The sequence below is a fragment of the Ailuropoda melanoleuca genome, chromosome 5 (genome assembly GCF_002007445.2).
Source record: "Ailuropoda melanoleuca isolate Jingjing chromosome 5, ASM200744v2, whole genome shotgun sequence".
Lineage (NCBI taxonomy): Eukaryota > Metazoa > Chordata > Mammalia > Carnivora > Ursidae > Ailuropoda > Ailuropoda melanoleuca.
The window spans coordinates 53,816,733-53,831,646 of record NC_048222.1 but is presented as its reverse complement, the minus strand read 5'-3'; the positions used below and the strand labels follow the sequence as shown (position 1 = coordinate 53,831,646).

Here is a 14,914-nt window from a genome sequence, read left to right as displayed (position 1 = left end):
GCGTGCCCGGGGTCCTCGGGTCGCCGCCGCAGCCCCCTCGGCGGCCGGTGATGGTGATGCTGCTGTCGCCGCCGCCGCCCTGTGCATTGTGGGAGCGGGAGGAGGCTGCGCTCCAGCGCTACCTCCGCGGCTGCTCCGGGCGCCTGCCGGCTCACGCTGCCTCCCGTCGGCAACCGGCTCCGAGCATCATCCGCCTGCCAGCCTGCGCGGCCGCCGCCTCCTCTCGTGCAGCCGAGGCCCAGAAGCCCGCCCCCGACCATTCTTCGGTGGCACACCTGCCCCGGGGACGCGTCACACCCGGGTCACCCCTCTCCCCCAAGCGAGCCCTGGACCGTGCAGAATGGCCCAGCCACCACGAGGGGCGGCGATAGCTGGTGTCACTGCGTGTGTCCAGGTTTGGGCTGGGATAGCTGCTTTTGCTATCCTTCCAAACATTTCTAAGGAAAGGATTTGGGAGGAGGCTTCTTCGGAGTCAATAGAACAACCTAGAACTCCAGAAAAATCATGCTAGGAGCAGTGGTCTGGGAGCTGGGCAGTGAAGACCAGTAATCTGAGATAGAGGATCACCAAGGTCACCCTAAACACCTGGGCATCTGCCTGGATATGGTTTCTTGAATCATGATGCCCCCGGGGGTAGCCCACGGCGCGTAGCTCTCCGAGGCCTGTGTGTTCGTGGAGGTACCACTACCTCTCCTGCCCCTCCTCCTGTTCCACCTAGTGATTATCAATTCCATGGTGCCACCAGAAGCTATCCGGATGCCACCTGAAAACTGCAGGGGGCTTTTGTGGAAAGTCCATACTGCAAATTAATTATGTATCAGGGGCGCCTGGGTGGCACAGCGGTTAAGCGTCTGCCTTCGGCTCAGGGCGTGATCCCGGCGTTATGGGATCGAGCCCCACGTCAGGCTCCTCTGCTATGAGCCTGCTTCTTCCTATCCCACTCCCCCTGCTTGTGTTCCCTCTCTCGCTGGCTGTCTCTATCTCTGTCGAATAAATAAACAAAATCTTTAAAAAAAAAAATTAATTCTGTATCAAAAGGTCAAAGGATGGGGCCCCTGGGTGACTCAGTCGGTTAAGCATCTGCTTTCAGCTCAGGTCATGATCTCAGGGTCCTGGGATGGAGCCCCGCCGTTGAGCTCCCTGCTCAGTGGGGAGTCAGCTTCTCCCTCTCTCTCTGCTTCTCCCCTTCATGCCCTCCTTTCCCCACCCACATGCTCTCTCTCAAATAAATAAAATCTTTAAGAAAGAAAAAGTCAAAGGAGTCTCAGGAGTGGCATTCAATCTGCTCACCATTATCCTTGCACATCAGGCACAAGAATGTGGCCTTTCCACCCATCCCCACACTGTCTTCACCTTCTACTTGCTCTGCATTCACACTTTTACTCCTGGTTAAGTAATCTCCATTTTTTTTTCATCCTAGCCTCTTTTTTTAGTGTTCTCATCTTCCTTATTTCTTTGAACTCTTAAGTGCCTGTCCTGGCAATCTGGGATGGTTTCTATCAAGACCATGTTTCAAGGCTGGCCCCTTGGCTGTGTGTGTGTCCGGCATGTGTATGTCAAGGAAGACCATTGCCATGGGGGGTGGGGGCACTTGGGACACTTCACTCTCTGGACTTCAAGCCTGTCCTTCCCTTGCTCACTGCCCACAGTCCTCTCAGAGATGCCATAGGTAATGGCTATGGAGTCCAAAGACCCACAGAATTCTTTGTTACCTCCAATTCTAAAATCACATCTCTTTCATGTTTCCGGGTCCCACCCTTTCTTTGTCCAGATGTAAAAAGGGGAAATGTGCAGCTATAACCAGTACAACAAAAAGGACACTGGATTGAGATTTAGGAGGCTTGAACTCTACCCCTTATAATTTCTTCATGCCTTGTGTAAGGTGGTAACCACTGCCTTCTCACCCTCGGATAATACTTACCTCTCAGGACTGTTGGGAAATGCTGATGAAGGAGTTCAGGGCATATACCCCAGGGTATGCTGCTTTGGCATAGAATTTGGAGGACTTGGAAAACAGCAAATACAAGAAAAAACACTCTGACTTTCCTTCTTTTCCTTAAAAGCAGGAAATGAAATTCCTTTATGAAAGACGTCCTCCCTATACCAGAAGGAAAGTAACATTCTTATCATCAAGGAGAAGCTGAGACCAAGAGAATTCTGCACCAACAGACTTTTGTTAAAATAATTCTTATCTTCCCTTCGCCTGCCCACATAGTTTAGTCACTTTTCCACAATTGCCTCTTTGTTTGACCCAATGTAAAAGCAAGCAGGTTTTGTCGTTTCTTTGGGTCTTCATTACAAATGCTCCGGAGTCACATAAGACAATATAAATATATATGTCACTTCTTTTAATCTATCTTCGTCAGTTTAATTTTCAGACCAGGTCAGGGACCTTAAGAGGGTTAAGAAAAACTTTTTCTTCCCCTATATGGATGAAAAACTAAAAAAAGGGTCTTATAGATATAGTGTCTTTGTGTGGGGGGGGGGACAGGAAGAAAAAGAAACTAAAATTATTGTTTTCTAATTCCTGAACACATGCATTCAAGCACTCAAATTTTGGGGGCCACAGGAGAAAGGTAGTGGAGATGAGGAAGAGGAGAAGGATTCTCTACCCTTGACTTAACTGTGTACCTCATTCAGAGAAAGAGTAGACTTAAAAGCCAAAAAATAAAGCAACGAGGAACCCTGATGGCTGGCCTCCCTTAACTTAACCATGTATATTCACAGTCCCAAGCACTTTGTCATTAGTGAAGTATGGAAACCAGCAATAGGGACAACTTCCCAGGATTTCAGATTCCCCCCTCCCAAAGAGTAGTAGCCAGATGTCATTGTATATTTTAAGTCAATTAAGTTCTCAATTGTCACTTTATGATTGGGCACATTTTCATGTAGGTTGTGTTCAAATAAAAACAATGTCCAAGTTAATGTGAAAAATCCCTCTCCTCCCTTTAAAAAAAAGGGGGGGGGCGCCTGGGTGGCACAGCGGTTAAGCGTCTGCCTTCGGCTCAGGGCGTGATCCCGGCGTTATGGGATCGAGCCCCACATCAGGCTCCTCCACTATGAGCCTGCTTCTTCCTCTCCCACTTCCCCTGCTTGTGTTCCCTCTCTCGCTGGCTGTCTCTCTCTCTCTGTCAAATAAATAAATAAAATCTTTAAAAAAAAAAATCCCTCTCCTCCAAAGCATTCATATTATTTTTCACAACAAATATTGAGAGCTACCATGTGCCAGGAACTGTTTTGCATGCTGACGATTTATGAATGAACAACACAGTTAAATATCTGACCTCATGGGGGTGCCTGGGTGGCTCAGTCGTTAAGCGTCTGCCTTCTGCTCAGGGCGTGATCCCAGCATTCTGGGATCGAGCCCCACATAGGGCTCCTCTGCTGGAAGCCTGCTTCTTCCTCTCCCACTCCCCCTGTTTGTGTTCCCTCTCTCTCTGGCTGTCTCTCTCTCTGTCAAATAAATAAATCAAATCTTTAGAAAAAAAAATATCTGACCTCATGGAGCTTACATTCTAATCAGGGAGATAATTATAAAGGTAGAAGGTAAAGACGGCAAGTATTCATTTGCTGGGGCTGCCGTAATAAGGTACCACACACTGTGGCTTAAACCGTGATGTGCTGTATGATCTGGAGGCTAGGAGTCTCAGATCAAAGTGTTGGCAGCATTGGTTCCTTCTGGAAGCAGGGAGGGAGACTGTTCCAGGCTTCTCTCCTCCATCCTAGTTGTTTGCTAACAATCTTTGGCATTCATTGGCTTCTGCTGCCTGCCGCAGTCTCAGTCTTCATCTTTCCATGGCACTCTCCCTGTGTGCACGACTGTCTGTGTCTAAATTTCACCCTTTACAAGGATACAGTCATGTTGGGTTAGGGCCCACCCTAATGACCTCAATCCTAACATGATCATCTACAAAGACCTTATTTCCAATTAAGGTTTCATTCACAGATACTGGGGGTAGGAAGGACTTAAGCATCTTTTGGGGATGGAAAAGGGGGGACACAATTCAACCCATAACTGTGTGCAATGGAGAAAAACTAAACAGGGAAGACAGAATGGGAGGCCAGCAATTTTAGTGGGGTGGTCATTGCTTTATTCAAATTGGAAAAATAACTTTATGGAGGACCTATTTTGTGCTAGCACTTAAGATAATAAAGATAGAAATGAATGAAATACGGTCCTTGACCTGGGAGAGCTCACTGTAACGAGTGGCTGCAGGAGTAGGGGAAGGGGCAGTCCATGCTGCTTGGTCATTACTAATTCTAATTCTGTAAGATTAGCCCAATTCTGGAGGCAGAGGCAAAGCACTGTTCCTGGTTAATTAGTTGGCATTTACGTATCCTAATATTTAGTATTTCAGAGGATTAGACACTGGGCAAGAGTGACATTTGAGTGGGTGGGGAAGAACCCTAAATAGTTCACTGAAAGATCTAAATAATGTTATGTATGGAAGGCCATTTATTATCAAAGGATATACAAAGGAACACCATGAGGGAACTAGGCTATGAAGCAGAAAAGCCAAAGTTAAGAATAGAGTAAGACTGGGGTTCCTGGGTGGCTCAGTCCAGTAAGCCACTGACTCTTGGTTTCGGCTCAGGTCATGGTCTCAGGGTTTTAAGTAAGGTCGAGGTCCACATTGGGCTCTGTGCTGAGTTTCTCTCTCCCTCTCCCTCTGTCCCTTCCCGCCTCTCTCTCTCTCTCTCTCAAATAAATAAATCAACCTTAAAAAAAAAAAAAAAAGGATAGAGTGAGACTGACCTAAAAGACTTTTGAAAGATGGAAGGCAGGCATCAGGAACTACTGGCTCCCCACCCTTTTGCTTCTCCAACTCCAGCCAGGTTTCCTACCTCCCTCCCACCTGAGTTTAGGCCTAGCCACACTTTAAGGCTCCGAGGGCAAGGATTAAAAGTATAGTCCTTAACTCAAAAGGTACAATTATTTTTATTTCCAGTACCTATTACTCTAATTCTAGATTCTAATCTTGTGTGTCCTAAAATATCTACGTGATCTCTGGACCTTCATTCCCACTCTTCTGGCTGTGTCCTAACCACCTGCTATTTGATCAGTCTCTGCATCTCTACGCCTGGTTCTTTGGTACCTGATTCCCCCATCAGTTGATGCTCTGGTTCGTGAAGTGCTTTCTGCTCATATCCATAGCACTCACCTGCTTTATATTGCCCCGATCTTCCTGAACTACTTGAGTTTAAGTACTTATTAGCCACCCTCATCCTGTACCTTCAACAACCAGACACACACATAACTTCCCTGTGGTAGTTGGTGGAAGGTCCTCAGTAGTGAAAATGACTTAGATTCAAATGAACTTGATTCTAGTCCTAGTTCTAATCCTGGGGCTAAACTACATGTGAGCCTTCTTTTGTTTTGTTCTTTTATTTTTTTTAATACATTTTTAAAATTTTAGAAGTTTTAGATTTATAGAAAAAATTGTAAAGATACCACAGCATTCCCATATACCTTGGTCAGTGAACTGAATATTTATGCCCCTACCACCCTCCCATTCCCAGCCCCACTCCCCCACCCCTGCCTAATTCATATGTTGAAATCCTAACCCCCAAGGTCATGGTATTAGAGGTGGGGGCCTTTGGAAGGTGATTAGGTCGTGAGGGTGGAGCCCTCATGAACGCATTAGTGCCCTTTTGAAAGAGACCCCAGAGAGATCCCTCACCCCTTCTAGCACGTGAAGATACAGTGAGAAGACAGCCATCTGTGAGGAAGCGGGCCAGCACCCTGATCTTGGGCTTCTCATCCTCCAGAATTGTGAGAAATTTCTGTTGTTGATAAGCCATCCAGTCTACGGTATTTTGTTACAGTAGCTTGAACAGGTTAAGACACCCTGCATTGCCTTATTATTAACATCTTAGTATAGTATATTTGTAAAAATTAAGAACTATACTGACATTAACTAGAGTCTGTACTTTATTCAGATTTCCTTAGTTTTCACCTCATTTCCTTTTCTGTTCGAGGAAATCTCATTTAATCATCTCATTTGGATCTTCTTGGCTAGCAGTTCTTCCCTTTTCTTGTTTTTGATACCAACTTTGACTAGTGCAGGTCAAGCACTTCGTAGAATATCCCTCAGTTGGGATTTGTCTTGATTAGACTGGGGGTTTTATGAGGTGAGCTGCCATTTTCATCATCTCAGATCAAGGGCCACACTGTCAACATGACATCACTGTGGTTACTGACCTGGGTCATCTGTCTCGGGTCGTGTTCGCCAAGGGTTTCCATTGTAAAGTTACTCTTTTCCCTGTTACAGGCTGAATTGTATCTCCTCAAAACTCTTCTGTTGAGCTCTAACCTCAGTAACTCAGATTGTGTGTTGACTAACATAACATAATATAAAAAAAAAAAAAAGGTGAAAAAAAAAAAGAAACTAATATCTGGGTCTCATTGTTACTGGGGTATTGTTGCTTTTAGGACCTGTCAGCCACAGAGCAAGGATATGCTGTATACTGACCTATGTATGTAGACTTACCTAGACTCATTTCTGTACATTGCCACCTATATTTTTTAAGCTGAATATGAATTCATAGTGATCTCTCCAACCCTAAACTGTTACTACATAGGTCATTCTGGCCTCCTCCCCTAGCTTATCCATAAACTCTTCAATAGTGAGGAATCTGAGCCTGTCTTCTTTTAATCAGCACCTTATATGTGTATTATTGAAGGATTCAAATGAGATAAATGAGAAAGTGTACTGGAAACTGGACTGTGCTATACAATTTTAAGAGATCATTAATAAAATTTTTGGTCCTCTCTCCCCCTACATATTCACTCCCTGCCTTGGACTGCCCGGGCCTGTCATGTTGTAGGGTTCAATGGAAGCGCAATCAAGAATTAGGTGACTTCTGAAAAAGCATTCTGGAAGGGGAGCAAAATGAAAATAGGGATCAGCCAGAAAAGATGAATAGCTCAAAGATTAGAATTGTAGAAATGTACTGACTTATTTGGCTATACCACCTGGCTGTATAGTTTAAGGTTCTTCCAATGTGAGTGAGGCATGTCAAATCAAAATGAGTACAGGGATACTGAATTCCCTGAAGTTCTCACACACGAAGGTAGACAACACTGCAGTGTTGTATTGAAGAGGCATCTAGGAAGGTGTAATGGCATCTGTCCCCGTTGTTTGCCTGTCATCTTTTCTGTATTGGGGGAAATTTCTACATGAGTCTTGCCTCCTGATAGAAATACCAGAACACAAACCCCACTTGTCTTGCAGCTCAGATGCAGTGTATGACCCGTCTACAAAGGTCAGATCCATCTGCATAAGACTGAGGATATGGGAGGGAGCAAACGTGAGGAAATAGGCTCTGTCCAGAACTTCCATTTGCCAGTGAAGGCAGCAGCAGAAGTGGCCCAGCTCTGGAGACAACAGTGGTTATATACATGTTGGACTCCTGGCTTCCAGTGTTTGGTGGCGGCAGCAGCCGCGGCACTTTGCCTATCAGGTCATTGCTGTAGCATGTTTCTGGAGTTTCTACAAGATTTACATCAAGACCTCCTCTAGCATTTCCAACAATTTTGTAAGTGATTGGATAATTTTTGATAAATCCCTTTTCTGCTTAAGGGAGACAGTTAAGAATTTGTGATTGATGGGGTGCCTGGGTGGTACACTCGTTAAGCGTCTGCCTTCGGCTCAGGGCTTGATCCCAGCGTTCTGGGATCAAGCCCCACATCAGGCTCCTCCGCTGGGAGCCTGCTTCTTTCTCTCCCATTCCCCCTGCTTGTATTCCCTCTTTTGCTGGCTGTCTCTCTCTGTCAAATAAATAAAAATCTTAAAAAAAAAAAAAAAAAGAATTTGTGATTGAGAACCCTGACCAGTATAGATTGGAGTAGCAGCAGTTAATGGAAATGGCTAAAATTCAAGGGTATAATTTCTTTCAGAAAATATTTATTGGGCACTTAACTAAGGCTGGGCTAAATAAGTGTTTGAGCAAACTAATAAGGTACCTCTCCTGAAAAGGAGAATAATGGAATGAAGGCACTTAGAATGCACTGTGATTAAGTGCTAAAACAGTGTTATGTGGAAATGGTTATTGTGTCTCAGAGGATGGAATGATTAACATGACGTGGGGGAAGTGAGCATTCAGTTGTCACAAAGGTATGTTTGAATTAAGTTCTGAAATACAGCTAGGAGTGTATCAACAGATATTACCAACTAAGACAAGATAAGCCACAGACCGGGGAAAGATATTTATGATGCATATACTATCTACAACATTTTTTAGAAATAAAGAACTTACATTTCTTCTAGGGAAGCTGACCTAAGACAAAGGCAAAAAGCAATAGTTGCCCCATATGGAATTTAGGATATAATGGATTCAGTTCAGGAGAGCAGCTAAGTCCCAAGCTGACAGCTGTGTGTAAGGATAAAAAAGCAACAGGTTCAGACTGAAGCAAAGAAGTGTTTCCTGGAACAAAAGGAAGACTTAGAGAATACTTGATATGAGGAAGGACAGTAAAATAATTGTAGTTATGATAAAGGCCAAAAGTACAAGGGGAAAAAATAATTAAAAACACCAAGAAAAACAAAATACTATGTAAGGGAATGTGATCCTAGTATAAACTGTGATCTACTCTATCAACTGTATCAACCAATAAAGCTAACTATTAATAAAGTTATAAAATAGAATGCAAATGTCATCAACTTTGACAATGTAACTGTAAGAACACAGATGACAAAAGATGGAGGGTGGAGGGAGAGTCAAAAGGAAAGATGTGGCATTAATATTGTCATCTTACCCACCAGATAGACAAGAATTACCATTGATAGCCGATATAAGAAATAAAGGTCAGGGGACCCGGGTGGCTCAGTCGGTTAAGCGTCTGCCTTCGGGCTCAGGTCATGATCCCAGGGTCCTGTGATACAGCCCCACATCAGGCTCTCTGTTTAGCAGGGAACCTACTTCTTCCTCTCCCTCTGCAACTACTCCCTGCTTGTACTTGCTCTCTCTCTCTCTCTGTCCAAAAAAAAAAGTGAAAAAAAATTAGTAGACATTGTAAAGGAAGCCTATAAAGGAACCAAGAGTAATGATATTATAATCCTCGAAGGACGGTGGGAAGCATAAACTAAATCCTCTCAGTCTTGAAAACCATCAATTTATGTCTAAAATTAAGAAATCAAGAAACAGTGGGGCGCCTGGGTGGCAGAGCGGTTAAGCGTCTGCCTTTGGCTCAGGGTGTGATCCTGGCATTATGGGATCGAGCCCCACATCAGGCTCCTCTGCTATGAGCCTGCTTCTTCCTCTCCCCCTCCCCCTCCTTGTGTACCCTCTCTCGCTGGCTGTCTCTATCTCTGCCAAATAAATAAATAAATAAACAAAATCTTTAAAAAAAAAAAAAAGAGGGGGTGCCTGGGTGGCACAGAGGTTAAGTGTCTGCCTTCGGCTCAGGGCGTGATCCTGGCGTTATGGGATCGAGCCCCACGTCAGTCTCCTCTGCTATGAGCCTGCTTCTTCCTCTCCCACTCCCCCTGCTTGTGTTCCCTCTCTCGCTGGCTGTCTCTATCTCTGTCAAATAAATAAATAAAATCTTTAAAAAAAAAAAAAAGAAAGAAATCAAGAAACAGTGATATAAACATACTATTGAGCGGTATGGAGGCAATTGCCAGAAAAAACACAAAACTCTTTCAAGTAGTTCTCCCTGTGGGGAGCTAAACTTGCTGGTAGAGGTCCATATTGTGATTCTTAGCTTTTCATGATGTCCTTTCTGTACTACTTGACTTGAGAATCACATACACGTATAAATTTAATTTTTAAAAAAACCCACACAAACTGGTGTGTGCGCTCTTGGGCCTCTCTCGGGCCAGTGGCCTACCCGACACTCTCTCCTGTGTGCCCAGGTCTGACCCTCCTCTTCCTTTTCCTCCATCTCAGTTGGAGGTGCCACCAAGCTGCAGATTTTTGTGAAAACCCTCACGAGGGAAAACCGTCAGGATTGAGGTTAAACCCTCAGATACAATAGAAAATCTAAAGGCCAAGATTGAGCAGAAGGAAGGAATTCCTTCTGAGCAGCAGGGACTGATCTTTGCTGGCACACAATGTACTTTGTCTGACTATATATAGCATTCAAAAGGGGTCCACTCTTCATCTTCTGTTGAGACTTCGTGGTGATGCTAAGAAAAGGAAGAAGTCTTATACCACTCATGAATAAACGTTAAGAATAAGCGTAAGAGAAAGGAGGTTAAACTGGCTGTCCTGAAATACTGTAAGGTGGATGAGAATGGTAAAATCAGTCACCTTTGTCGGGAGTGCCCTTCAGATGAATGCGTGGAGTTTTTACAGCTAGCCACTTTGACAGACGTTACTGTGGCAAATGTCATCTGACCTGTTGCTTCAACAAACCGGAAGACAAATAATCGTATATAGGTTAACAAAAGACATGAACTAAAAAATAAATAAAAATTTAAAAAGAAAAAAAAGAAATTTTAAAAAAAGGAACAGAAAGAGAAATCTAAGAACAATTTAAAACCAAGTTTTTCTTCATCTATCATTCTTTTCCATATTTTTATCCTATGATTGATGTCCTGCTTGATAGCATTTATTCCATTTGGTTCTCTTAAAGAAGTTACAAATTTAAGCAATGATCCCAATGAAACCACTTTTAAATGTCTAGATCCCTTCTAGATCTGTATTAATGTACATACATGCTTTTATGAAGTTGTAAAGACCCTTCTGGGTCTCAAACTTCCATCCTCTTCTCTTATACCCCCCCAGAAATAAGACCTCACCACCTCTCATGAATGGGACTAAGGTCCGTCGGTGAGCCGTCTCCTCTACTGTCCCTTTCCCCACCTTAAGTCATGCAGCCTCTGACTCTGAAAAAGACATGCCAAGGTGATGTCTTCAGCCATGCTCTCCACCCTCGTTCTTGCCTTTTCGCCTCTTCTTCTTGGTTTTTCTTCTCTACTTCTTGTTTTGCCTGTAACCAAACTCAAGTCTTTCCTACATTTAAAAGCAAATCCAAAAACTGTACTGTCTTTCATGTGCCTCACAATCTTTCAAAAGAACCATACCCTTACCACTAACCCATCTTTATCCTTGCTCTTCTATTCCTCAGCCCCACGTGGATACATACCTTCTCTCCTGAAACTGTTGTTAAGTGACCAGGATACAAATTTCCAAATCTACCGGCCTTTCCTCAGGTCCCACTCTTCACTGCTCTGCTATACTCCACACTTTATCTTCCTTTTATTGAAAGTTTTTCCTCTTTGCTTCTGACACTTACAGAACAGATCCTCCATGGGAATGTGAATTACTGCAATCAGCTGGCAGTGTTGTAACAAAATACAGAGAAGTTACAAGACATGAAACAAGTACAATGAATAGTTCTTTAAAGTTTACATATAAACCTAGCATGTGAGAAAATAAACTTGGCAGAAATACTACTATATATGACCATCTTAAAATACCCCAACTGGCAAACACTTGAGAGACCTAACCTACACAGTTATTCAAGACAGATGTTTTACAAGACAGATGTAATAACTGTCTGCCAATTAAAAAAGAAAAAGTTATTATTTTTGGTCTTCTTTCAGCAAGTACCTTTATAGTAATTGGAGCTTCTCATAGTATTGATATTAAAGTGGTTGAGAAAAACTGAAAACATGAAAGTTTTGTGCTTTTTTAAAGATTTTACTTGATAGAGAGTGGGAGTGTGGGGGTTGGGGCAGGGGGGAAGGAGAGAGAATCTCAAGCAGGCTCTATGTCCAGTGCAGAGCCTGACAGGGGGTTTGGGGGGATGGTTCAATCCCGGGACCCTGAGGTCCCGATCTGAGCTGAAGTCAGATGCTTAGCTGACGGAGCCATGCAGGCACCCCTCATGTTCTATAAGTTTACAAACAGCCTGGCAGAAAGCTGCCCACTGGTGTGTCTGCCTTTGATATTTATCCTTAAATTAAAATATGGCTGCTCTACAGTGATCATTTCTGCAGTAACCCTTACCCTTGAACACAGGTTTGAACTGCACAGGTTTACTTACATATATATGAACTTCTTCAACACAGTATTATTAATTTATTTTCCTTATGATTTTTATAATATTTTCTTTTCCCTCACTTTAAGAATACAGTATGTAGTACATATAACATACAAAATGTTTATCAACTCTTATCAGTAAGGTTTCCAGTCAAAAGTAGGCTTAATTTGGGGAGCCTGGGTGGCTCAGCCAGTTGAGCAGCCAGCTCTTAATTTCAGCTTGGCTCAGGTCATGGTCTCAGGGTCCTGGGATGGAGCTCTGCTTCAGGACACTCTCCCTCTGCCCCTCCCCCTGCTCGCTCTGTCAAAAAAATAATTATCTTTAATAAATTTTCTTAAGATTTTATTTGAGAGACTGAGAGAGCATGAGCAGGGGGAAGGGTAGAGGGAGAAGAAGCAGGTTCCCCCCTGAGCAGGGAGCCTGACATGGGGTTCGATCCCAGGACCCCAGGATCATGACCTGAGCCAAAGGCAGATGTTTAATCAACTGAGCCATCCAGGCATCCCATAAATAAATATTAAAAAAAAAAGTACAGTTAATTGGTAGTTATATTTTGGAGTCAAAAGTTTATTTGTGGGGGTGCCTGGGTGGCTCAGTCGTTAAGCGTCTGCCTTCGGCTCAGGGAGTGATCCCAGAGTCCTGGGATCGAGCCCCACAACAGGCTTCTCTGCTGGGAGCCTGCTTCTTCCTCTCCCACTCCCCCTGCTTGTGTTCCCCCTCTCGCTGGCTGTCTCTGTCAAACAAATAAAATCTTTAAAAAAAAAAACAGTTTATTTGTGGATTTTCTACTGTGCAGGGGGCCAGGCACCTTAACCCCTGCATTGTTTAAGGGTCAATTTTACATCTGTAGACAAAGATGTTTCATTAGAAACATAAAAGCCATCTATGAAAAGCCTACTGCAAGCATTATTCTCAATGGGGAAAAGCTGAAAGCCTTTCCCTTAAGATCAGGAACACGACAAGGATGCCCACTCTCGCCACTATTATTCAACATAGTACTAGAAGTCCTTGCAACAGCAATCAGAAGACAAAAAGGGATCAAAGGTATCCAAATCGGCAAAGAAGAAGTCAAACTGTCTCTCTTTGCAGATGACATGATACTCTATATGGAAAACCCAAAGGAATCCACTCCCAAACTATTAGAAGTTATAGAACAATTCAGTAAGGTGGCAGGATACAAAATCAATGCCCAGAAATCAGTTGCATTTCTATACACGAATAACGAGACTGAAGAAAGAGAAATTAGGGAATCCATCCCATTTACAATAACACCAAAAACCATACGTTACCTTGGAATTAACTTAACCAGAGACGTAAAGGACCTATATGCTAGAAACTATAGATCACTTTTGAAAGATATTGAGGAAGACATAAAAAGATGGAAAAATATTCCATGCTCATGGATTGGAAGAATTAACATAGTTAAAATGTCCATACTACCCAGAGCAATCTACACTTTCAATGCTATCCCGATCAAAATACCGAGGACATTTTTCAAAGAACTGGAACAAATAGTCCTTAAATTTGTATGGAACCAGAAAAGGCCCCGAATCTCCAAGGAACTGTTGAAAAGGAAAAACAAAGCTGGGGGCATCACAATGCCGGATTTCGAGCTGTACTACAAAGCTGTGATCACAAAGACAGCATGGTACTGGCACAAAAACAGACACATCGACCAATGGAACAGAATAGAGAACCCAGAAATGGACCCTCGGCTCTTTGGGCAACTAATCTTTGATAAAGCAGGAAAAAACATCCGGTGGAAAAAAGACAGTCTCTTCAATAAATGGTGCTGGGAAAATTGGACAGCTACATGCAAAAGAATGAAACTTGACCACTCTCTCACACCATACACAAAAATAAACTCCAAATGGATGAAAGACCTCAATGTGAGACAGGAATCCATCAAAATTCTAGAGGAGAACATAGGCAACAACTTCTATGACATCGGCCAGAGCAACCTTTTTCACGACACATCTCCAAAGGCAAGAGAAATAAAAGATAAAATGAACTTATGGGACTTTATCAGGATAAAGAGCTTCTGCACAGCCAAGGAAACAGTCAAAAAAACTAAGAGACAGCCCACGGAATGGGAGAATATATTTGCAAAGGACACCACAGATAAAGGACTGGTATCCAAGATCTACAAAGAACTTCTCAAACTCAATACACGAGAAACAAATAAACAAATCATAAAATGGGCAGAAGATATGAACAGACACTTTTCCAATGAAGACATACAAATGGCTAACAGACACATGAAAAAATGTTCAAAATCATTAGCCATCAGGGAAATTCAAATCAAAACCACACTGAGATACCACCTTACGCCAGTTAGAATGGCAAAGATAGACAAGGCAAGAAACAACAATTGTTGGAGAGGATGTGGAGAAAGGGGATCCCTCCTACATTGTTGGTGGGAATGCAAGTTGGTACAGCCACTCTGGAAAACAGTGTGGAGGTCCCTTAAAAAGTTAAAAATTGAACTACCCTATGACCCAGCCATTGCACTACTGGGTGTTTACCCCAAAGATACAGACGTAGTAAAGAGAAGGGCCATATGCACCCCAATGTTCATAGCTGCATTGTCCACAATAGCCAAATCATGGAAGGAGCCGAGATGCCCTTCAACAGATGACTGGATTAAGAAGCTGTGGTCCATATATACAATGGAATATTACTCAGCTATCAGAAAGAACGAATTCTCAACATTTGCTGCAACATGGACGGCACTGGAGGAGATAATGCTAAGTGAAATAAGTCAAGCAGAGAAAGACAATTATCATATGATTTCTCTCATCTATGGAACATAAGAACTAGGAGGATCGGTAGGGGAAGAAAGGGATAAAGAAAAGGGGGGTAATCAGAAGGGGGAATGAAACATGAGAGACTATGGACTATGAGAAACAAACTGAAGACTTC

General features: G+C 43.1%; 1 pseudogene; it reads left to right on the top strand.

Annotated features, from left to right (window-relative positions):
• The first annotated feature begins 7,295 nt into the window (after positions 1–7,295).
• On the top strand, positions 7,296–10,373 carry LOC100468011 (annotated as a pseudogene).
• The last annotated feature ends 4,541 nt before the right edge of the window (positions 10,374–14,914 follow it).